This window comes from Notolepis coatsorum (genome assembly GCF_963971535.1).
Source record: "Notolepis coatsorum genome assembly, chromosome: 4".
NCBI lineage: Eukaryota > Metazoa > Chordata > Actinopteri > Aulopiformes > Paralepididae > Notolepis > Notolepis coatsorum.
In genome coordinates, this window is record NC_140168.1 from 154,821,958 (window position 1) to 154,846,546 (window position 24,589).

Sequence of the window (24,589 nt, forward strand, 5' to 3'; positions counted from 1 at the left end):
TTGCTTAACTCTGTATGTTTTGCTTAACTCTGTATGTTTTGCTTAACTTAACTCTGTATGTTTTGCTTAACTTAACTCTGTATGTTTTGCTTAACTCTGTATGTTTTGCTTAACTCTGTATGTTTTGCTTAACTCTGTATGTTTTGCTTAACTTAACTCTGTATGTTTTGCTTAACTCTGTATGTTTTGCTTAACTCTGTATGTTTTGCTTAACTTAACTCTGTATGTTTAGCTTAACTCTGTATGTTTTGCTTAACTCTGTATGTTTCACTTAACTCTGTATGTTTAGCTTAACTCTGTATGTTTTGCTTAACTTAACTCTGTAAGTTTTGCTTAACTTAACTCTGTATGTTTTGCTTAACTCTGTATGTTTTGCTTAACTCTGTATGTTTTGCTTAACTTAACTCTGTATGTTTTGCTTAACTTAACTCTGTATGTTTTGCTTAACTCTGTATGTTTTGCTTAACTCTGTATGTTTTGCTTAACTTAACTCTGTATGTTTTGCTTAACTTAACTCTGTATGTTTTGCTTAACTCTGTATGTTTTGCTTAACTCTGTATGTTTTGCTTAACTTAACTCTGTATGTTTTGCTTAACTCTGTATGTTTTGCTTAACTCTGTATGTTTTGCTTAACTTAACTCTGTATGTTTTGCTTAACTTAACTCTGTATGTTTTGCTTAACTCTGTATGTTTTGCTTAACTCTATTTTTTGCTTAACTCGTATGTTTTGCTTAACTCTGTATGTTTTGCTTAACTCTGTATGTTTCACTTAACTCTGTATGTTTTGCTTAACTCTGTATGTTTCACTTAACTCTGTATGTTTTGCTTAACTTAACTCTGTAAGTTTTGCTTAACTTAACTCTGTATGTTTTGCTTAACTCTGTATGTTTTGCTTAACTCTGTATCTTTTGCTTAACTTAACTCTGTATGTTTTGCTTAAATCTGTATGTTTTGCTTAACTCTGTATGTTTTGCTTAACTTAACTCTGTATGTTTTGCTTAACTCTGTATGTTTTGCTTAACTCTGTATGTTTTGCTTAACTCTGTATGTTTTGCTTAACTCTGTATGTTTTGCTTAACTTAACTCTGTATGTTTTGCTTAACTCTGTATGTTTTGCTTAACTCTGTATGTTTTGCTTAACTTAACTCTGTATGTTTTGCTTAACTTAACTCTGTATGTTTTGCTTAACTCTGTATGTTTTGCTTAACTTAACTCTGTATGTACTCTGTATGTTTTGCTTAACTTAACTATGTATGTTTTGCTTAACTCTCTATGTTTTGCTTAACTTAACTCTGTATGTTTTGCTTAACTTAACTCTGTATGTTTTGCTTAACTCTGTATGTTTCACTTAACTCTGTATGTTTAGCTTAACTCTGTATGTTTTGCTTAACTCTGTATGTTTTGCTTAACTCTGTATGTTTTGCTTAACTTAACTCTGTATGTTTTGCTTAAATCTGTATGTTTTGCTTAACTCTGTATGTTTTGCTTAACTTAACTCTGTATGTTTTGCTTAACTCTGTATGTTTTGCTTAACTCTGTATGTTTTGCTTAACTTAACTCTGTATGTTTTGCTTAACTCTGTATGTTTTGCTTAACTCTGTATGTTTTGCTTAACTTAACTCTGTATGTTTTGCTTAACTTAACTCTGTATGTTTTGCTTAACTCTGTATGTTTTGCTTAACTTAACTCTGTATGTACTCTGTATGTTTTGCTTAACTTAACTATGTATGTTTTGCTTAACTCTCTATGTTTTGCTTAACTTAACTCAGTATGTTTTGCTTAACTCTGTATGTTTTGCTTAACTTAACTCTGTATGTTTTGCTTAACTCTGTATGTTTTGCTTAACTTAACTCTGTATGTTTTGCTTAAATCTGTATGTTTTGCTTAACTCTGTATGTTTTGCTTAACTTAACTCTGTATGTTTTGCTTAACTCTGTATGTTTTGCTTAACTCTGTATGTTTTGCTTAACTTAACTCTGTATGTTTTGCTTAACTCTGTATGTTTTGCTTAACTCTGTATGTTTTGCTTAACTTAACTCTGTATGTTTTGCTTAACTTAACTCTGTATGTTTTGCTTAACTCTGTATGTTTTGCTTAACTTAACTCTGTATGTACTCTGTATGTTTTGCTTAACTTAACTATGTATGTTTTGCTTAACTCTCTATGTTTTGCTTAACTTAACTCAGTATGTTTTGCTTAACTCTGTATGTTTTGCTTAACTTAACTCTGTATGTTTTGCTTAACTCTGTATGTTTTGCTTAACTCTGTATGTTTTGCTTAACTTAACTCTGTATGTTTTGCTTAACTCTGTATGTTTTGCTTAACTCTGTATGTTTTGCTTAACTCTGTATGTTTTGCTTAACTCTGTATGTTTCACTTAACTCTGTATGTTTTGCTTAACTCTGTATGTTTCACTTAACTCTGTATGTTTTGCTTAACTTAACTCTGTAAGTTTTGCTTAACTTAACTCTGTATGTTTTGCTTAACTCTGTATGTTTTGCTTAACTCTGTATGTTTTGCTTAACTCTGTATGTTTTGCTTAACTTAACTCTGTATGTTTTGCTTAAATCTGTATGTTTTGCTTAACTCTGTATGTTTTGCTTAACTTAACTCTGTATGTTTTGCTTAACTCTGTATGTTTTGCTTAACTCTGTATGTTTTGCTTAACTTAACTCTGTATGTTTTGCTTAACTCTGTATGTTTTGCTTAACTCTGTATGTTTTGCTTAACTTAACTCTGTATGTTTTGCTTAACTTAACTCTGTATGTTTTGCTTAACTCTGTATGTTTTGCTTAACTTAACTCTGTATGTACTCTGTATGTTTTGCTTAACTTAACTATGTATGTTTTGCTTAACTCTCTATGTTTTGCTTAACTTAACTCTGTAGGTTTTGCTTAACTCTGTATGTTTTGCTTAACTTAACTCTGTATGTTTTGCTTAACTCTGTATGTTTTGCTTAACTCTGTATGTTTTGCTTAACTTAACTCTGTATGTTTTGCTTAACTCTGTATGTTTCACTTAACTCGGTATGTTTAGCTTAACTCTGTATGTTTTGCTTAACTTAACTCTGTAAGTTTTGCTTAACTTAACTCTGTATGTTTTGCTTAACTCTGTATGTTTTGCTTAACTCTGTATGTTTTGCTTAACTTAACTCTGTATGTTTTGCTTAACTTAACTCTGTATGTTTTGCTTAACTCTGTATGTTTTGCTTAACTCTGTATGTTTTGCTTAACTTAACTCTGTATGTTTTGCTTAACTTAACTCTGTATGTTTTGCTTAACTCTGTATGTTTTGCTTAACTCTGTATGTTTTGCTTAACTTAACTCTGTATGTTTTGCTTAACTCTGTATGTTTTGCTTAACTCTGTATGTTTTGCTTAACTTAACTCTGTATGTTTTGCTTAACTTAACTCTGTATGTTTTGCTTAACTCTGTATGTTTTGCTTAACTCTGTATGTTTTGCTTAACTTAACTCTGTATGTTTTGCTTAACTCTGTATGTTTTGCTTAACTCTGTATGTTTTGCTTAACTTAACTCTGTATGTTTTGCTTAACTTAACTCTGTATGTTTTGCTTAACTCTGTATGTTTTGCTTAACTCTGTATGTTTTGCTTAACTCTATTTTTTGCTTAACTCGTATGTTTTGCTTAACTCTGTATGTTTTGCTTAACTCTGTATGTTTCACTTAACTCTGTATGTTTTGCTTAACTCTGTATGTTTCACTTAACTCTGTATGTTTTGCTTAACTTAACTCTGTAAGTTTTGCTTAACTTAACTCTGTATGTTTTGCTTAACTCTGTATGTTTTGCTTAACTCTGTATCTTTTGCTTAACTTAACTCTGTATGTTTTGCTTAAATCTGTATGTTTTGCTTAACTCTGTATGTTTTGCTTAACTTAACTCTGTATGTTTTGCTTAACTTAACTCTGTATGTTTTGCTTAACTCTGTATGTTTTGCTTAACTCTGTATGTTTTGCTTAACTTAACTCTGTATGTTTTGCTTAACTTAACTCTGTATGTTTTGCTTAACTCTGTATGTTTTGCTTAACTCTGTATGTTTTGCTTAACTTAACTCTGTATGTTTTGCTTAACTCTGTATGTTTTGCTTAACTCTGTATGTTTTGCTTAACTTAACTCTGTATGTTTTGCTTAACTTAACTCTGTATGTTTTGCTTAACTCTGTATGTTTTGCTTAACTCTGTATGTTTTGCTTAACTTAACTCTGTATGTTTTGCTTAACTCTGTATGTTTTGCTTAACTCTGTATGTTTTGCTTAACTTAACTCTGTATGTTTTGCTTAACTTAACTCTGTATGTTTTGCTTAACTCTGTATGTTTTGCTTAACTCTGTATGTTTTGCTTAACTCTATTTTTTGCTTAACTCGTATGTTTTGCTTAACTCTGTATGTTTTGCTTAACTCTGTATGTTTCACTTAACTCTGTATGTTTTGCTTAACTCTGTATGTTTCACTTAACTCTGTATGTTTTGCTTAACTTAACTCTGTAAGTTTTGCTTAACTTAACTCTGTATGTTTTGCTTAACTCTGTATGTTTTGCTTAACTCTGTATCTTTTGCTTAACTTAACTCTGTATGTTTTGCTTAAATCTGTATGTTTTGCTTAACTCTGTATGTTTTGCTTAACTTAACTCTGTATGTTTTGCTTAACTCTGTATGTTTTGCTTAACTCTGTATGTTTTGCTTAACTCTGTATGTTTTGCTTAACTCTGTATGTTTTGCTTAACTCTGTATGTTTTGCTTAACTTAACTCTGTATGTTTTGCTTAACTTAACTCTGTATGTTTTGCTTAACTCTGTATGTTTTGCTTAACTTAACTCTGTATGTACTCTGTATGTTTTGCTTAACTTAACTATGTATGTTTTGCTTAACTCTCTATGTTTTGCTTAACTTAACTCTGTAGGTTTTGCTTAACTCTGTATGTTTTGCTTAACTTAACTCTGTATGTTTTGCTTAACTCTGTATGTTTTGCTTAACTCTGTATGTTTTGCTTAACTTAACTCTGTATGTTTTGCTTAACTCTGTATGTTTCACTTAACTCTGTATGTTTAGCTTAACTCTGTATGTTTTGCTTAACTCTGTATGTTTCACTTAACTCGGTATGTTTAGCTTAACTCTGTATGTTTTGCTTAACTTAACTCTGTAAGTTTTGCTTAACTTAACTCTGTATGTTTTGCTTAACTCTGTATGTTTTGCTTAACTCTGTATGTTTTGCTTAACTTAACTCTGTATGTTTTGCTTAACTCTGTATGTTTTGCTTAACTCTGTATGTTTTGCTTAACTTAACTCTGTATGTTTTGCTTAACTTAACTCTGTATGTTTTGCTTAACTCTGTATGTTTCACTTAACTCGGTATGTTTAGCTTAACTCTGTATGTTTTGCTTAACTTAACTCTGTAAGTTTTGCTTAACTTAACTCTGTATGTTTTGCTTAACTCTGTATGTTTTGCTTAACTCTGTATGTTTTGCTTAACTTAACTCTGTATGTTTTGCTTAACTTAACTCTGTATGTTTTGCTTAACTCTGTATGTTTTGCTTAACTCTGTATGTTTTGCTTAACTCTGTATGTTTTACTTAACTTAACTCTGTATGTTTTGCTTAACTCTGTATGTTTTGCTTAACTCTGTATGTTTTGCTTAACTTAACTCTGTATGTTTTGCTTAACTTAACTCTGTATGTTTTGCTTAACTCTGTATGTTTTGCTTAACTCTGTATGTTTTGCTTAACTTAACTCTGTATGTTTTGCTTAACTTAACTCTGTATGTTTTGCTTAACTCTGTATGTTTTGCTTAACTCTGTATGTTTTGCTTAACTTAACTCTGTATGTTTTGCTTAACTTAACTCTGTATGTTTTGCTTAACTCTGTATGTTTTGCTTAACTCTGTATGTTTTGCTTAACTTAACTCTGTATGTTTTGCTTAACTTAACTCTGTATGTTTTGCTTAACTCTGTATGTTTTGCTTAACTCTGTATGTTTTGCTTAACTTAACTCTGTATGTTTTGCTTAACTCTGTATGTTTTGCTTAACTCTGTATGTTTTGCTTAACTTAACTCTGTATGTTTTGCTTAACTTAACTCTGTATGTTTTGCTTAACTCTGTATGTTTTGCTTAACTCTGTATGTTTTGCTTAACTTAACTCTGTATGTTTTGCTTAACTCTGTATGTTTTGCTTAACTCTGTATGTTTTGCTTAACTTAACTCTGTATGTTTTGCTTAACTTAACTCTGTATGTTTTGCTTAACTCTGTATGTTTTGCTTAACTCTGTATGTTTTGCTTAACTCTATTTTTTGCTTAACTCGTATGTTTTGCTTAACTCTGTATGTTTTGCTTAACTCTGTATGTTTCACTTAACTCTGTATGTTTTGCTTAACTCTGTATGTTTCACTTAACTCTGTATGTTTTGCTTAACTTAACTCTGTAAGTTTTGCTTAACTTAACTCTGTATGTTTTGCTTAACTCTGTATGTTTTGCTTAACTCTGTATCTTTTGCTTAACTTAACTCTGTATGTTTTGCTTAAATCTGTATGTTTTGCTTAACTCTGTATGTTTTGCTTAACTTAACTCTGTATGTTTTGCTTAACTCTGTATGTTTTGCTTAACTCTGTATGTTTTGCTTAACTCTGTATGTTTTGCTTAACTCTGTATGTTTTGCTTAACTCTGTATGTTTTGCTTAACTTAACTCTGTATGTTTTGCTTAACTTAACTCTGTATGTTTTGCTTAACTCTGTATGTTTTGCTTAACTTAACTCTGTATGTACTCTGTATGTTTTGCTTAACTTAACTATGTATGTTTTGCTTAACTCTCTATGTTTTGCTTAACTTAACTCTGTAGGTTTTGCTTAACTCTGTATGTTTTGCTTAACTTAACTCTGTATGTTTTGCTTAACTCTGTATGTTTTGCTTAACTCTGTATGTTTTGCTTAACTTAACTCTGTATGTTTTGCTTAACTCTGTATGTTTCACTTAACTCTGTATGTTTAGCTTAACTCTGTATGTTTTGCTTAACTCTGTATGTTTCACTTAACTCGGTATGTTTAGCTTAACTCTGTATGTTTTGCTTAACTTAACTCTGTAAGTTTTGCTTAACTTAACTCTGTATGTTTTGCTTAACTCTGTATGTTTTGCTTAACTCTGTATGTTTTGCTTAACTTAACTCTGTATGTTTTGCTTAACTCTGTATGTTTTGCTTAACTCTGTATGTTTTGCTTAACTTAACTCTGTATGTTTTGCTTAACTTAACTCTGTATGTTTTGCTTAACTCTGTATGTTTCACTTAACTCGGTATGTTTAGCTTAACTCTGTATGTTTTGCTTAACTTAACTCTGTAAGTTTTGCTTAACTTAACTCTGTATGTTTTGCTTAACTCTGTATGTTTTGCTTAACTCTGTATGTTTTGCTTAACTTAACTCTGTATGTTTTGCTTAACTTAACTCTGTATGTTTTGCTTAACTCTGTATGTTTTGCTTAACTCTGTATGTTTTGCTTAACTCTGTATGTTTTGCTTAACTTAACTCTGTATGTTTTGCTTAACTCTGTATGTTTTGCTTAACTCTGTATGTTTTGCTTAACTTAACTCTGTATGTTTTGCTTAACTCTGTATGTTTTGCTTAACTCTGTATGTTTTGCTTAACTTAACTCTGTATGTTTTGCTTAACTTAACTCTGTATGTTTTGCTTAACTCTGTATGTTTTGCTTAACTCTATTTTTTGCTTAACTCGTATGTTTTGCTTAACTCTGTATGTTTTGCTTAACTCTGTATGTTTCACTTAACTCTGTATGTTTTGCTTAACTCTGTATGTTTCACTTAACTCTGTATGTTTTGCTTAACTTAACTCTGTAAGTTTTGCTTAACTTAACTCTGTATGTTTTGCTTAACTCTGTATGTTTTGCTTAACTCTGTATCTTTTGCTTAACTTAACTCTGTATGTTTTGCTTAAATCTGTATGTTTTGCTTAACTCTGTATGTTTTGCTTAACTTAACTCTGTATGTTTTGCTTAACTCTGTATGTTTTGCTTAACTCTGTATGTTTTGCTTAACTCTGTATGTTTTGCTTAACTTAACTCTGTATGTTTTGCTTAACTCTGTATGTTTTGCTTAACTCTGTATGTTTTGCTTAACTTAACTCTGTATGTTTTGCTTAACTTAACTCTGTATGTTTTGCTTAACTCTGTATGTTTTGCTTAACTTAACTCTGTATGTACTCTGTATGTTTTGCTTAACTTAACTATGTATGTTTTGCTTAACTCTCTATGTTTTGCTTAACTTAACTCTGTATGTTTTGCTTAACTCTGTATGTTTTGCTTAACTTAACTCTGTATGTTTTGCTTAACTTAACTCTGTATGTTTTGCTTAACTCTGTATGTTTCACTTAACTCTGTATGTTTAGCTTAACTCTGTATGTTTTGCTTAACTCTGTATGTTTTGCTTAACTCTGTATGTTTTGCTTAACTTAACTCTGTATGTTTTGCTTAAATCTGTATGTTTTGCTTAACTCTGTATGTTTTGCTTAACTTAACTCTGTATGTTTTGCTTAACTCTGTATGTTTTGCTTAACTCTGTATGTTTTGCTTAACTTAACTCTGTATGTTTTGCTTAACTCTGTATGTTTTGCTTAACTCTGTATGTTTTGCTTAACTTAACTCTGTATGTTTTGCTTAACTTAACTCTGTATGTTTTGCTTAACTCTGTATGTTTTGCTTAACTTAACTCTGTATGTACTCTGTATGTTTTGCTTAACTTAACTATGTATGTTTTGCTTAACTCTCTATGTTTTGCTTAACTTAACTCAGTATGTTTTGCTTAACTCTGTATGTTTTGCTTAACTTAACTCTGTATGTTTTGCTTAACTCTGTATGTTTTGCTTAACTCTGTATGTTTTGCTTAACTTAACTCTGTATGTTTCGCTTAACTCTGTATGTTTTGCTTAACTCTGTATGTTTTGCTTAACTCTGTATGTTTCACTTAACTCTGTATGTTTTGCTTAACTCTGTATGTTTCACTTAACTCTGTATGTTTTGCTTAACTTAACTCTGTAAGTTTTGCTTAACTTAACTCTGTATGTTTTGCTTAACTCTGTATGTTTTGCTTAACTCTGTATGTTTTGCTTAACTCTGTATGTTTTGCTTAACTTAACTCTGTATGTTTTGCTTAAATCTGTATGTTTTGCTTAACTCTGTATGTTTTGCTTAACTTAACTCTGTATGTTTTGCTTAACTCTGTATGTTTTGCTTAACTCTGTATGTTTTGCTTAACTTAACTCTGTATGTTTTGCTTAACTCTGTATGTTTTGCTTAACTCTGTATGTTTTGCTTAACTTAACTCTGTATGTTTTGCTTAACTTAACTCTGTATGTTTTGCTTAACTCTGTATGTTTTGCTTAACTTAACTCTGTATGTACTCTGTATGTTTTGCTTAACTTAACTATGTATGTTTTGCTTAACTCTCTATGTTTTGCTTAACTTAACTCTGTAGGTTTTGCTTAACTCTGTATGTTTTGCTTAACTTAACTCTGTATGTTTTGCTTAACTCTGTATGTTTTGCTTAACTCTGTATGTTTTGCTTAACTTAACTCTGTATGTTTTGCTTAACTCTGTATGTTTCACTTAACTCGGTATGTTTAGCTTAACTCTGTATGTTTTGCTTAACTTAACTCTGTAAGTTTTGCTTAACTTAACTCTGTATGTTTTGCTTAACTCTGTATGTTTTGCTTAACTCTGTATGTTTTGCTTAACTTAACTCTGTATGTTTTGCTTAACTTAACTCTGTATGTTTTGCTTAACTCTGTATGTTTTGCTTAACTCTGTATGTTTTGCTTAACTTAACTCTGTATGTTTTGCTTAACTTAACTCTGTATGTTTTGCTTAACTCTGTATGTTTTGCTTAACTCTGTATGTTTTGCTTAACTTAACTCTGTATGTTTTGCTTAACTCTGTATGTTTTGCTTAACTCTGTATGTTTTGCTTAACTTAACTCTGTATGTTTTGCTTAACTTAACTCTGTATGTTTTGCTTAACTCTGTATGTTTTGCTTAACTCTGTATGTTTTGCTTAACTCTATTTTTTGCTTAACTCGTATGTTTTGCTTAACTCTGTATGTTTTGCTTAACTCTGTATGTTTCACTTAACTCTGTATGTTTTGCTTAACTCTGTATGTTTCACTTAACTCTGTATGTTTTGCTTAACTTAACTCTGTAAGTTTTGCTTAACTTAACTCTGTATGTTTTGCTTAACTCTGTATGTTTTGCTTAACTCTGTATCTTTTGCTTAACTTAACTCTGTATGTTTTGCTTAAATCTGTATGTTTTGCTTAACTCTGTATGTTTTGCTTAACTTAACTCTGTATGTTTTGCTTAACTCTGTATGTTTTGCTTAACTCTGTATGTTTTGCTTAACTTAACTCTGTATGTTTTGCTTAACTCTGTATGTTTTGCTTAACTCTGTATGTTTTGCTTAACTTAACTCTGTATGTTTTGCTTAACTTAACTCTGTATGTTTTGCTTAACTCTGTATGTTTTGCTTAACTTAACTATGTATGTTTTGCTTAACTCTCTATGTTTTGCTTAACTTAACTCTGTATGTTTTGCTTAACTCTGTATGTTTTGCTTAACTTAACTCTGTATGTTTTGCTTAACTCTGTATGTTTTGCTTAACTCTGTATGTTTTGCTTAACTTAACTCTGTATGTTTTGCTTAACTCTGTATGTTTTGCTTAACTTAACTCTGTATGTTTTGCTTAACTTAACTCTGTATGTTTTGCTTAAATCTGTATGTTTTGCTTAACTCTGTATGTTTTGCTTAACTTAACTCTGTATGTTTTGCTTAACTCTGTATGTTTTGCTTAACTCTGTATGTTTTGCTTAACTTAACTCTGTATGTTTTGCTTAACTCTGTATGTTTTGCTTAACTCTGTATGTTTTGCTTAACTTAACTCTGTATGTTTTGCTTAACTTAACTCTGTATGTTTTGCTTAACTCTGTATGTTTTGCTTAACTTAACTCTGTATGTACTCTGTATGTTTTGCTTAACTTAACTATGTATGTTTTGCTTAACTCTCTATGTTTTGCTTAACTTAACTCAGTATGTTTTGCTTAACTCTGTATGTTTTGCTTAACTTAACTCTGTATGTTTTGCTTAACTCTGTATGTTTTGCTTAACTCTGTATGTTTTGCTTAACTTAACTCTGTATGTTTCGCTTAACTCTGTATGTTTTGCTTAACTCTGTATGTTTTGCTTAACTCTGTATGTTTCACTTAACTCTGTATGTTTTGCTTAACTCTGTATGTTTCACTTAACTCTGTATGTTTTGCTTAACTTAACTCTGTAAGTTTTGCTTAACTTAACTCTGTATGTTTTGCTTAACTCTGTATGTTTTGCTTAACTCTGTATGTTTTGCTTAACTCTGTATGTTTTGCTTAACTTAACTCTGTATGTTTTGCTTAACTCTGTATGTTTCACTTAACTCGGTATGTTTAGCTTAACTCTGTATGTTTTGCTTAACTTAACTCTGTAAGTTTTGCTTAACTTAACTCTGTATGTTTTGCTTAACTCTGTATGTTTTGCTTAACTCTGTATGTTTTGCTTAACTTAACTCTGTATGTTTTGCTTAACTTAACTCTGTATGTTTTGCTTAACTCTGTATGTTTTGCTTAACTCTGTATGTTTTGCTTAACTTAACTCTGTATGTTTTGCTTAACTTAACTCTGTATGTTTTGCTTAACTCTGTATGTTTTGCTTAACTCTGTATGTTTTGCTTAACTTAACTCTGTATGTTTTGCTTAACTCTGTATGTTTTGCTTAACTCTGTATGTTTTGCTTAACTTAACTCTGTATGTTTTGCTTAACTTAACTCTGTATGTTTTGCTTAACTCTGTATGTTTTGCTTAACTCTGTATGTTTTGCTTAACTCTATTTTTTGCTTAACTCGTATGTTTTGCTTAACTCTGTATGTTTTGCTTAACTCTGTATGTTTCACTTAACTCTGTATGTTTTGCTTAACTCTGTATGTTTCACTTAACTCTGTATGTTTTGCTTAACTTAACTCTGTAAGTTTTGCTTAACTTAACTCTGTATGTTTTGCTTAACTCTGTATGTTTTGCTTAACTCTGTATCTTTTGCTTAACTTAACTCTGTATGTTTTGCTTAAATCTGTATGTTTTGCTTAACTCTGTATGTTTTGCTTAACTTAACTCTGTATGTTTTGCTTAACTCTGTATGTTTTGCTTAACTCTGTATGTTTTGCTTAACTTAACTCTGTATGTTTTGCTTAACTCTGTATGTTTTGCTTAACTCTGTATGTTTTGCTTAACTTAACTCTGTATGTTTTGCTTAACTTAACTCTGTATGTTTTGCTTAACTCTGTATGTTTTGCTTAACTTAACTATGTATGTTTTGCTTAACTCTCTATGTTTTGCTTAACTTAACTCTGTATGTTTTGCTTAACTCTGTATGTTTTGCTTAACTCTGTATGTTTTGCTTAACTTAACTCTGTATGTTTTGCTTAACTTAACTCTGTATGTTTTGCTTAACTCTGTATGTTTTGCTTAACTTAACTATGTATGTTTTGCTTAACTCTCTATGTTTTGCTTAACTTAACTCTGTATGTTTTGCTTAACTCTGTATGTTTTGCTTAACTTAACTCTGTATGTTTTGCTTAACTCTGTATGTTTTGCTTAACTCTGTATGTTTTGCTTAACTTAACTCTGTATGTTTTGCTTAACTCTGTATGTTTTGCTTAACTTAACTCTGTATGTTTTGCTTAACTTAACTCTGTATGTTTTGCTTAACTCTGTATGTTTTGCTTAACTTAACTATGTATGTTTTGCTTAACTCTCTATGTTTTGCTTAACTTAACTCTGTATGTTTTGCTTAACTCTGTATGTTTTGCTTAACTTAACTCTGTATGTTTTGCTTAACTCTGTATGTTTTGCTTAACTCTGTATGTTTTGCTTAACTTAACTCTGTATGTTTTGCTTAACTCTGTATGTTTTGCTTAACTCTGTATGTTTTGCTTAACTCTGTATGTTTCACTTAACTCTGTATGTTTTGCTTAACTCTGTATGTTTCACTTAACTCTGTATGTTTTGCTTAACTTAACTCTGTAAGTTTTGCTTAACTTAACTCTGTATGTTTTGCTTAACTCTGTATGTTTTGCTTAACTCTGTATGTTTTGCTTAACTCTGTATGTTTTGCTTAACTTAACTCTGTATGTTTTGCTTAAATCTGTATGTTTTGCTTAACTCTGTATGTTTTGCTTAACTTAACTCTGTATGTTTTGCTTAACTCTGTATGTTTTGCTTAACTCTGTATGTTTTGCTTAACTTAACTCTGTATGTTTTGCTTAACTCTGTATGTTTTGCTTAACTCTGTATGTTTTGCTTAACTTAACTCTGTATGTTTTGCTTAACTTAACTCTGTATGTTTTGCTTAACTCTGTATGTTTTGCTTAACTTAACTCTGTATGTACTCTGTATGTTTTGCTTAACTTAACTATGTATGTTTTGCTTAACTCTCTATGTTTTGCTTAACTTAACTCTGTAGGTTTTGCTTAACTCTGTATGTTTTGCTTAACTTAACTCTGTATGTTTTGCTTAACTCTGTATGTTTTGCTTAACTCTGTATGTTTTGCTTAACTTAACTCTGTATGTTTTGCTTAACTCTGTATGTTTCACTTAACTCGGTATGTTTAGCTTAACTCTGTATGTTTTGCTTAACTTAACTCTGTAAGTTTTGCTTAACTTAACTCTGTATGTTTTGCTTAACTCTGTATGTTTTGCTTAACTCTGTATGTTTTGCTTAACTTAACTCTGTATGTTTTGCTTAACTTAACTCTGTATGTTTTGCTTAACTCTGTATGTTTTGCTTAACTCTGTATGTTTTGCTTAACTTAACTCTGTATGTTTTGCTTAACTTAACTCTGTATGTTTTGCTTAACTCTGTATGTTTTGCTTAACTCTGTATGTTTTGCTTAACTTAACTCTGTATGTTTTGCTTAACTCTGTATGTTTTGCTTAACTCTGTATGTTTTGCTTAACTTAACTCTGTATGTTTTGCTTAACTTAACTCTGTATGTTTTGCTTAACTCTGTATGTTTTGCTTAACTCTGTATGTTTTGCTTAACTCTATTTTTTGCTTAACTCGTATGTTTTGCTTAACTCTGTATGTTTTGCTTAACTCTGTATGTTTCACTTAACTCTGTATGTTTTGCTTAACTCTGTATGTTTCACTTAACTCTGTATGTTTTGCTTAACTTAACTCTGTAAGTTTTGCTTAACTTAACTCTGTATGTTTTGCTTAACTCTGTATGTTTTGCTTAACTCTGTATCTTTTGCTTAACTTAACTCTGTATGTTTTGCTTAAATCTGTATGTTTTGCTTAACTCTGTATGTTTTGCTTAACTTAACTCTGTATGTTTTGCTTAACTCTGTATGTTTTGCTTAACTCTGTATGTTTTGCTTAACTTAACTCTGTATGTTTTGCTTAACTCTGTATGTTTTGCTTAACTCTGTATGTTTTGCTTAACTTAACTCTGTATGTTTTGCTTAACTTAACTCTGTATGTTTTGCTTAACTCTGTATGTTTTGCTTAACTTAACTCTGTATGTACTCTGTATGTTTTGCTTAACTTAACTATGTATGTTTTGCTTAACTCTCTATGTTTTGCTTAACTTAACTCTGTATGTTTTGCTTAACTCTGTATGTTTCACTTAACTCTGTATGTTTAGCTTAACTCTGTATGTTTTGCTTAACTCTGTATGTTTTGCTTAACTCTGTATGTTTTGCTTAACTTAACTCTGTATGTTTTGCTTAAATCTGTATGTTTTGCTTAACTCTGTATGTTTTGCTTAACTTAACTCTGTATGTTTTGCTTAACTCTGTATGTTTTGCTTAACTCTGTATGTTTTGCTTAACTTAACTCTGTATGTTTTGCTTAACTCTGTATGTTTTGCTTAACTCTGTATGTTTTGCTTAACTTAACTCTGTATGTTTTGCTTAACTTAACTCTGTATGTTTTGCTTAACTCTGTATGTTTTGCTTAACTTAACTCTGTATGTACTCTGTATGTTTTGCTTAACTTAACTATGTATGTTTTGCTTAACTCTCTATGTTTTGCTTAACTTAACTCAGTATGTTTTGCTTAACTCTGTATGTTTTGCTTAACTTAACTCTGTATGTTTTGCTTAACTCTGTATGTTTTGCTTAACTCTGTATGTTTTGCTTAACTTAACTCTGTATGTTTTGCTTAACTCTGTATGTTTTGCTTAACTCTGTATGTTTTGCTTAACTCTGTATGTTTTGCTTAACTCTGTATGTTTCACTTAACTCTGTATGTTTTGCTTAACTCTGTATGTTTCACTTAACTCTGTATGTTTTGCTTAACTTAACTCTGTAAGTTTTGCTTAACTTAACTCTGTATGTTTTGCTTAACTCTGTATGTTTTGCTTAACTCTGTATGTTTTGCTTAACTTAACTCTGTATGTTTTGCTTAACTTAACTCTGTATGTTTTGCTTAACTCTGTATGTTTTGCTTAAATCTGTATGTTTTGCTTAACTCTGTATGTTTTGCTTAACTCTGTATGTTTCACTTAACTCTGTATGTTTTGCTTAACTCTGTATGTTTCACTTAACTCTGTATGTTTTGCTTAACTTAACTCTGTAAGTTTTGCTTAACTTAACTCTGTATGTTTTGCTTAACTCTGTATGTTTTGCTTAACTCTGTATCTTTTGCTTAACTTAACTCTGTATGTTTTGCTTAAATCTGTATGTTTTGCTTAACTCTGTATGTTTTGCTTAACTTAACTCTGTATGTTTTGCTTAACTCTGTATGTTTTGCTTAACTCTGTATGTTTTGCTTAACTCTGTATGTTTTGCTTAACTTAACTCTGTATGTTTTGCTTAACTCTGTATGTTTTGCTTAACTCTGTATGTTTTGCTTAACTTAACTCTGTATGTTTTGCTTAACTTAACTCTGTATGTTTTGCTTAACTCTGTATGTTTTGCTTAACTTAACTCTGTATGTACTCTGTATGTTTTGCTTAACTTAACTATGTATGTTTTGCTTAACTCTCTATGTTTTGCTTAACTTAACTCTGTATGTTTTGCTTAACTCTGTATGTTTTGCTTAACTTAACTCTGTATGTTTTGCTTAACTTAACTCTGTATGTTTTGCTTAACTCTGTATGTTTCACTTAACTCTGTATGTTTAGCTTAACTCTGTATGTTTTGCTTAACTCTGTATGTTTTGCTTAACTCTGTATGTTTTGCTTAACTTAACTCTGTATGTTTTGCTTAAATCTGTATGTTTTGCTTAACTCTGTATGTTTTGCTTAACTTAACTCTGTATGTTTTGCTTAACTCTGTATGTTTTGCTTAACTCTGTATGTTTTGCTTAACTTAACTCTGTATGTTTTGCTTAACTCTGTATGTTTTGCTTAACTCTGTATGTTTTGCTTAACTTAACTCTGTATGTTTTGCTTAACTTAACTCTGTATGTTTTGCTTAACTCTGTATGTTTTGCTTAACTTAACTCTGTATGTACTCTGTATGTTTTGCTTAACTTAACTATGTATGTTTTGCTTAACTCTCTATGTTTTGCTTAACTTAACTCAGTATGTTTTGCTTAACTCTGTATGTTTTGCTTAACTTAACTCTGTATGTTTTGCTTAACTCTGTATGTTTTGCTTAACTCTGTATGTTTTGCTTAACTTAACTCTGTATGTTTCGCTTAACTCTGTATGTTTTGCTTAACTCTGTATGTTTTGCTTAACTCTGTATGTTTCACTTAACTCTGTATGTTTTGCTTAACTCTGTATGTTTCACTTAACTCTGTATGTTTTGCTTAACTTAACTCTGTAAGTTTTGCTTAACTTAACTCTGTATGTTTTGCTTAACTCTGTATGTTTTGCTTAACTCTGTATGTTTTGCTTAACTCTGTATGTTTTGCTTAACTTAACTCTGTATGTTTTGCTTAAATCTGTATGTTTTGCTTAACTCTGTATGTTTTGCTTAACTTAACTCTGTATGTTTTGCTTAACTCTGTATGTTTTGCTTAACTCTGTATGTTTTGCTTAACTTAACTCTGTATGTTTTGCTTAACTCTGTATGTTTTGCTTAACTCTGTATGTTTTGCTTAACTTAACTCTGTATGTTTTGCTTAACTTAACTCTGTATGTTTTGCTTAACTCTGTATGTTTTGCTTAACTTAACTCTGTATGTACTCTGTATGTTTTGCTTAACTTAACTATGTATGTTTTGCTTAACTCTCTATGTTTTGCTTAACTTAACTCTGTAGGTTTTGCTTAACTCTGTATGTTTTGCTTAACTTAACTCTGTATGTTTTGCTTAACTCTGTATGTTTTGCTTAACTCTGTATGTTTTGCTTAACTTAACTCTGTATGTTTTGCTTAACTCTGTATGTTTCACTTAACTCGGTATGTTTAGCTTAACTCTGTATGTTTTGCTTAACTTAACTCTGTAAGTTTTGCTTAACTTAACTCTGTATGTTTTGCTTAACTCTGTATGTTTTGCTTAACTCTGTATGTTTTGCTTAACTTAACTCTGTATGTTTTGCTTAACTTAACTCTGTATGTTTTGCTTAACTCTGTATGTTTTGCTTAACTCTGTATGTTTTGCTTAACTTAACTCTGTATGTTTTGCTTAACTTAACTCTGTATGTTTTGCTTAACTTAACTCTGTATGTTTTGCTTAACTCTGTATGTTTTGCTTAACTCTGTATGTTTTGCTTAACTTAACTCTGTATGTTTTGCTTAACTCTGTATGTTTTGCTTAACTCTGTATGTTTTGCTTAACTTAACTCTGTATGTTTTGCTTAACTTAACTCTGTATGTTTTGCTTAACTCTGTATGTTTTGCTTAACTCTGTATGTTTTGCTTAACTCTATTTTTTGCTTAACTCGTATGTTTTGCTTAACTCTGTATGTTTTGCTTAACTCTGTATGTTTCACTTAACTCTGTATGTTTTGCTTAACTCTGTATGTTTCACTTAACTCTGTATGTTTTGCTTAACTTAACTCTGTAAGTTTTGCTTAACTTAACTCTGTATGTTTTGCTTAACTCTGTATGTTTTGCTTAACTCTGTATCTTTTGCTTAACTTAACTCTGTATGTTTTGCTTAAATCTGTATGTTTTGCTTAACTCTGTATGTTTTGCTTAACTTAACTCTGTATGTTTTGCTTAACTCTGTATGTTTTGCTTAACTCTGTATGTTTTGCTTAACTTAACTCTGTATGTTTTGCTTAACTCTGTATGTTTTGCTTAACTCTGTATGTTTTGCTTAACTTAACTCTGTATGTTTTGCTTAACTTAACTCTGTATGTTTTGCTTAACTCTGTATGTTTTGCTTAACTTAACTATGTATGTTTTGCTTAACTCTCTATGTTTTGCTTAACTTAACTCTGTATGTTTTGCTTAACTCTGTATGTTTTGCTTAACTTAACTCTGTATGTTTTGCTTAACTCTGTATGTTTTGCTTAACTCTGTATGTTTTGCTTAACTTAACTCTGTATGTTTTGCTTAACTCTGTATGTTTTGCTTAACTTAACTCTGTATGTTTTGCTTAACTTAACTCTGTATGTTTTGCTTAAATCTGTATGTTTTGCTTAACTCTGTATGTTTTGCTTAACTTAACTCTGTATGTTTTGCTTAACTCTGTATGTTTTGCTTAACTCTGTATGTTTTGCTTAACTTAACTCTGTATGTTTTGCTTAACTCTGTATGTTTTGCTTAACTCTGTATGTTTTGCTTAACTTAACTCTGTATGTTTTGCTTAACTTAACTCTGTATGTTTTGCTTAACTCTGTATGTTTTGCTTAACTTAACTCTGTATGTACTCTGTATGTTTTGCTTAACTTAACTATGTATGTTTTGCTTAACTCTCTATGTTTTGCTTAACTTAACTCAGTATGTTTTGCTTAACTCTGTATGTTTTGCTTAACTTAACTCTGTATGTTTTGCTTAACTCTGTATGTTTTGCTTAACTCTGTATGTTTTGCTTAACTTAACTCTGTATGTTTCGCTTAACTCTGTATGTTTTGCTTAACTCTGTATGTTTTGCTTAACTCTGTATGTTTCACTTAACTCTGTATGTTTTGCTTAACTCTGTATGTTTCACTTAACTCTGTATGTTTTGCTTAACTTAACTCTGTAAGTTTTGCTTAACTTAACTCTGTATGTTTTGCTTAACTCTGTATGTTTTGCTTAACTCTGTATGTTTTGCTTAACTCTGTATGTTTTGCTTAACTTAACTCTGTATGTTTTGCTTAACTCTGTATGTTTCACTTAACTCGGTATGTTTAGCTTAACTCTGTATGTTTTGCTTAACTTAACTCTGTAAGTTTTGCTTAACTTAACTCTGTATGTTTTGCTTAACTCTGTATGTTTTGCTTAACTCTGTATGTTTTGCTTAACTTAACTCTGTATGTTTTGCTTAACTTAACTCTGTATGTTTTGCTTAACTCTGTATGTTTTGCTTAACTCTGTATGTTTTGCTTAACTTAACTCTGTATGTTTTGCTTAACTTAACTCTGTATGTTTTGCTTAACTCTGTATGTTTTGCTTAACTCTGTATGTTTTGCTTAACTTAACTCTGTATGTTTTGCTTAACTCTGTATGTTTTGCTTAACTCTGTATGTTTTGCTTAACTTAACTCTGTATGTTTTGCTTAACTTAACTCTGTATGTTTTGCTTAACTCTGTATGTTTTGCTTAACTCTGTATGTTTTGCTTAACTCTATTTTTTGCTTAACTCGTATGTTTTGCTTAACTCTGTATGTTTTGCTTAACTCTGTATGTTTCACTTAACTCTGTATGTTTTGCTTAACTCTGTATGTTTCACTTAACTCTGTATGTTTTGCTTAACTTAACTCTGTAAGTTTTGCTTAACTTAACTCTGTATGTTTTGCTTAACTCTGTATGTTTTGCTTAACTCTGTATCTTTTGCTTAACTTAACTCTGTATGTTTTGCTTAAATCTGTATGTTTTGCTTAACTCTGTATGTTTTGCTTAACTTAACTCTGTATGTTTTGCTTAACTCTGTATGTTTTGCTTAACTCTGTATGTTTTGCTTAACTTAACTCTGTATGTTTTGCTTAACTCTGTATGTTTTGCTTAACTCTGTATGTTTTGCTTAACTTAACTCTGTATGTTTTGCTTAACTTAACTCTGTATGTTTTGCTTAACTCTGTATGTTTTGCTTAACTTAACTATGTATGTTTTGCTTAACTCTCTATGTTTTGCTTAACTTAACTCTGTATGTTTTGCTTAACTCTGTATGTTTTGCTTAACTCTGTATGTTTTGCTTAACTTAACTCTGTATGTTTTGCTTAACTTAACTCTGTATGTTTTGCTTAACTCTGTATGTTTTGCTTAACTTAACTATGTATGTTTTGCTTAACTCTCTATGTTTTGCTTAACTTAACTCTGTATGTTTTGCTTAACTCTGTATGTTTTGCTTAACTTAACTCTGTATGTTTTGCTTAACTCTGTATGTTTTGCTTAACTCTGTATGTTTTGCTTAACTTAACTCTGTATGTTTTGCTTAACTCTGTATGTTTTGCTTAACTTAACTCTGTATGTTTTGCTTAACTTAACTCTGTATGTTTTGCTTAACTCTGTATGTTTTGCTTAACTTAACTATGTATGTTTTGCTTAACTCTCTATGTTTTGCTTAACTTAACTCTGTATGTTTTGCTTAACTCTGTATGTTTTGCTTAACTTAACTCTGTATGTTTTGCTTAACTCTGTATGTTTTGCTTAACTCTGTATGTTTTGCTTAACTTAACTCTGTATGTTTTGCTTAACTCTGTATGTTTTGCTTAACTCTGTATGTTTTGCTTAACTCTGTATGTTTCACTTAACTCTGTATGTTTTGCTTAACTCTGTATGTTTCACTTAACTCTGTATGTTTTGCTTAACTTAACTCTGTAAGTTTTGCTTAACTTAACTCTGTATGTTTTGCTTAACTCTGTATGTTTTGCTTAACTCTGTATGTTTTGCTTAACTCTGTATGTTTTGCTTAACTTAACTCTGTATGTTTTGCTTAAATCTGTATGTTTTGCTTAACTCTGTATGTTTTGCTTAACTTAACTCTGTATGTTTTGCTTAACTCTGTATGTTTTGCTTAACTCTGTATGTTTTGCTTAACTTAACTCTGTATGTTTTGCTTAACTCTGTATGTTTTGCTTAACTCTGTATGTTTTGCTTAACTTAACTCTGTATGTTTTGCTTAACTTAACTCTGTATGTTTTGCTTAACTCTGTATGTTTTGCTTAACTTAACTCTGTATGTACTCTGTATGTTTTGCTTAACTTAACTATGTATGTTTTGCTTAACTCTCTATGTTTTGCTTAACTTAACTCTGTAGGTTTTGCTTAACTCTGTATGTTTTGCTTAACTTAACTCTGTATGTTTTGCTTAACTCTGTATGTTTTGCTTAACTCTGTATGTTTTGCTTAACTTAACTCTGTATGTTTTGCTTAACTCTGTATGTTTCACTTAACTCGGTATGTTTAGCTTAACTCTGTATGTTTTGCTTAACTTAACTCTGTAAGTTTTGCTTAACTTAACTCTGTATGTTTTGCTTAACTCTGTATGTTTTGCTTAACTCTGTATGTTTTGCTTAACTTAACTCTGTATGTTTTGCTTAACTTAACTCTGTATGTTTTGCTTAACTCTGTATGTTTTGCTTAACTCTGTATGTTTTGCTTAACTTAACTCTGTATGTTTTGCTTAACTTAACTCTGTATGTTTTGCTTAACTCTGTATGTTTTGCTTAACTCTGTATGTTTTGCTTAACTTAACTCTGTATGTTTTGCTTAACTCTGTATGTTTTGCTTAACTCTGTATGTTTTGCTTAACTTAACTCTGTATGTTTTGCTTAACTTAACTCTGTATGTTTTGCTTAACTCTGTATGTTTTGCTTAACTCTGTATGTTTTGCTTAACTCTATTTTTTGCTTAACTCGTATGTTTTGCTTAACTCTGTATGTTTTGCTTAACTCTGTATGTTTCACTTAACTCTGTATGTTTTGCTTAACTCTGTATGTTTCACTTAACTCTGTATGTTTTGCTTAACTTAACTCTGTAAGTTTTGCTTAACTTAACTCTATGTTTTGCTTAACTCTGTATGTTTTGCTTAACTCTGTATCTTTTGCTTAACTTAACTCTGTATGTTTTGCTTAAATCTGTATGTTTTGCTTAACTCTGTATGTTTTGCTTAACTTAACTCTGTATGTTTTGCTTAACTCTGTATGTTTTGCTTAACTCTGTATGTTTTGCTTAACTTAACTCTGTATGTTTTGCTTAACTCTGTATGTTTTGCTTAACTCTGTATGTTTTGCTTAACTTAACTCTGTATGTTTTGCTTAACTTAACTCTGTATGTTTTGCTTAACTCTGTATGTTTTGCTTAACTTAACTCTGTATGTACTCTGTATGTTTTGCTTAACTTAACTATGTATGTTTTGCTTAACTCTCTATGTTTTGCTTAACTTAACTCTGTATGTTTTGCTTAACTCTGTATGTTTCACTTAACTCTGTATGTTTAGCTTAACTCTGTATGTTTTGCTTAACTCTGTATGTTTTGCTTAACTCTGTATGTTTTGCTTAACTTAACTCTGTATGTTTTGCTTAAATCTGTATGTTTTGCTTAACTCTGTATGTTTTGCTTAACTTAACTCTGTATGTTTTGCTTAACTCTGTATGTTTTGCTTAACTCTGTATGTTTTGCTTAACTTAACTCTGTATGTTTTGCTTAACTCTGTATGTTTTGCTTAACTCTGTATGTTTTGCTTAACTTAACTCTGTATGTTTTGCTTAACTTAACTCTGTATGTTTTGCTTAACTCTGTATGTTTTGCTTAACTTAACTCTGTATGTACTCTGTATGTTTTGCTTAACTTAACTATGTATGTTTTGCTTAACTCTCTATGTTTTGCTTAACTTAACTCAGTATGTTTTGCTTAACTCTGTATGTTTTGCTTAACTTAACTCTGTATGTTTTGCTTAACTCTGTATGTTTTGCTTAACTCTGTATGTTTTGCTTAACTTAACTCTGTATGTTTTGCTTAACTCTGTATGTTTTGCTTAACTCTGTATGTTTTGCTTAACTCTGTATGTTTTGCTTAACTCTGTATGTTTCACTTAACTCTGTATGTTTTGCTTAACTCTGTATGTTTCACTTAACTCTGTATGTTTTGCTTAACTTAACTCTGTAAGTTTTGCTTAACTTAACTCTGTATGTTTTGCTTAACTCTGTATGTTTTGCTTAACTCTGTATGTTTTGCTTAACTCTGTATGTTTTGCTTAACTTAAATCTGTATGTTTTGCTTAACTCTGTATGTTTTGCTTAACTTAACTCTGTATGTTTTGCTTAACTCTGTATGTTTTGCTTAACTCTGTATGTTTTGCTTAACTTAACTCTGTATGTTTTGCTTAACTCTGTATGTTTTGCTTAACTCTGTATGTTTTGCTTAACTTAACTCTGTATGTTTTGCTTAACTTAACTCTGTATGTTTTGCTTAACTCTGTATGTTTTGCTTAACTTAACTCTGTATGTACTCTGTATGTTTTGCTTAACTTAACTCTGTAGGTTTTGCTTAACTCTGTATGTTTTGCTTAACTTAACTCTGTATGTTTTGCTTAACTCTGTATGTTTTGCTTAACTCTGTATGTTTTGCTTAACTTAACTCTGTATGTTTTGCTTAACTCTGTATGTTTCACTTAACTCTGTATGTTTAGCTTAACTCTGTATGTTTTGCTTAACTCTGTATGTTTCACTTAACTCGGTATGTTTAGCTTAACTCTGTATGTTTTGCTTAACTTAACTCTGTAAGTTTTGCTTAACTTAACTCTGTATGTTTTGCTTAACTCTGTATGTTTTGCTTAACTCTGTATGTTTTGCTTAACTTAACTCTGTATGTTTTGCTTAACTTAACTCTGTATGTTTTGCTTAACTTTGTATGTTTTGCTTAACTCTGTATGTTTTGCTTAACTTAACTCTGTATGTTTTGCTTAACTTAACTCTGTATGTTTTGCTTAACTCTGTATGTTTTGCTTAACTCTGTATGTTTTGCTTAACTTAACTCTGTATGTTTTGCTTAACTCTGTATGTTTTGCTTAACTCTGTATGTTTTGCTTAACTTAACTCTGTATGTTTTGCTTAACTTCACTCTGTATGTTTTGCTTAACTCTGTATGTTTTGCTTAACTTAACTCTGTATGTTTTGCTTAACTTAACTCTGTATGTTTTGCTTAACTCTGTATGTTTTGCTTAACTTAACTATGTATGTTTTGCTTAACTCTCTATGTTTTGCTTAACTTAACTCTGTATGTTTTGCTTAACTCTGTATGTTTTGCTTAACTTAACTCTGTATGTTTTGCTTAACTCTGTATGTTTTGCTTAACTCTGTATGTTTTGCTTAACTTAACTCTGTATGTTTTGCTTAACTCTGTATGTTTTGCTTAACTTAACTCTGTATGTTTTGCTTAACTTAACTCTGTATGTTTTGCTTAACTCTGTATGTTTTGCTTAACTTAACTATGTATGTTTTGCTTAACTCTCTATGTTTTG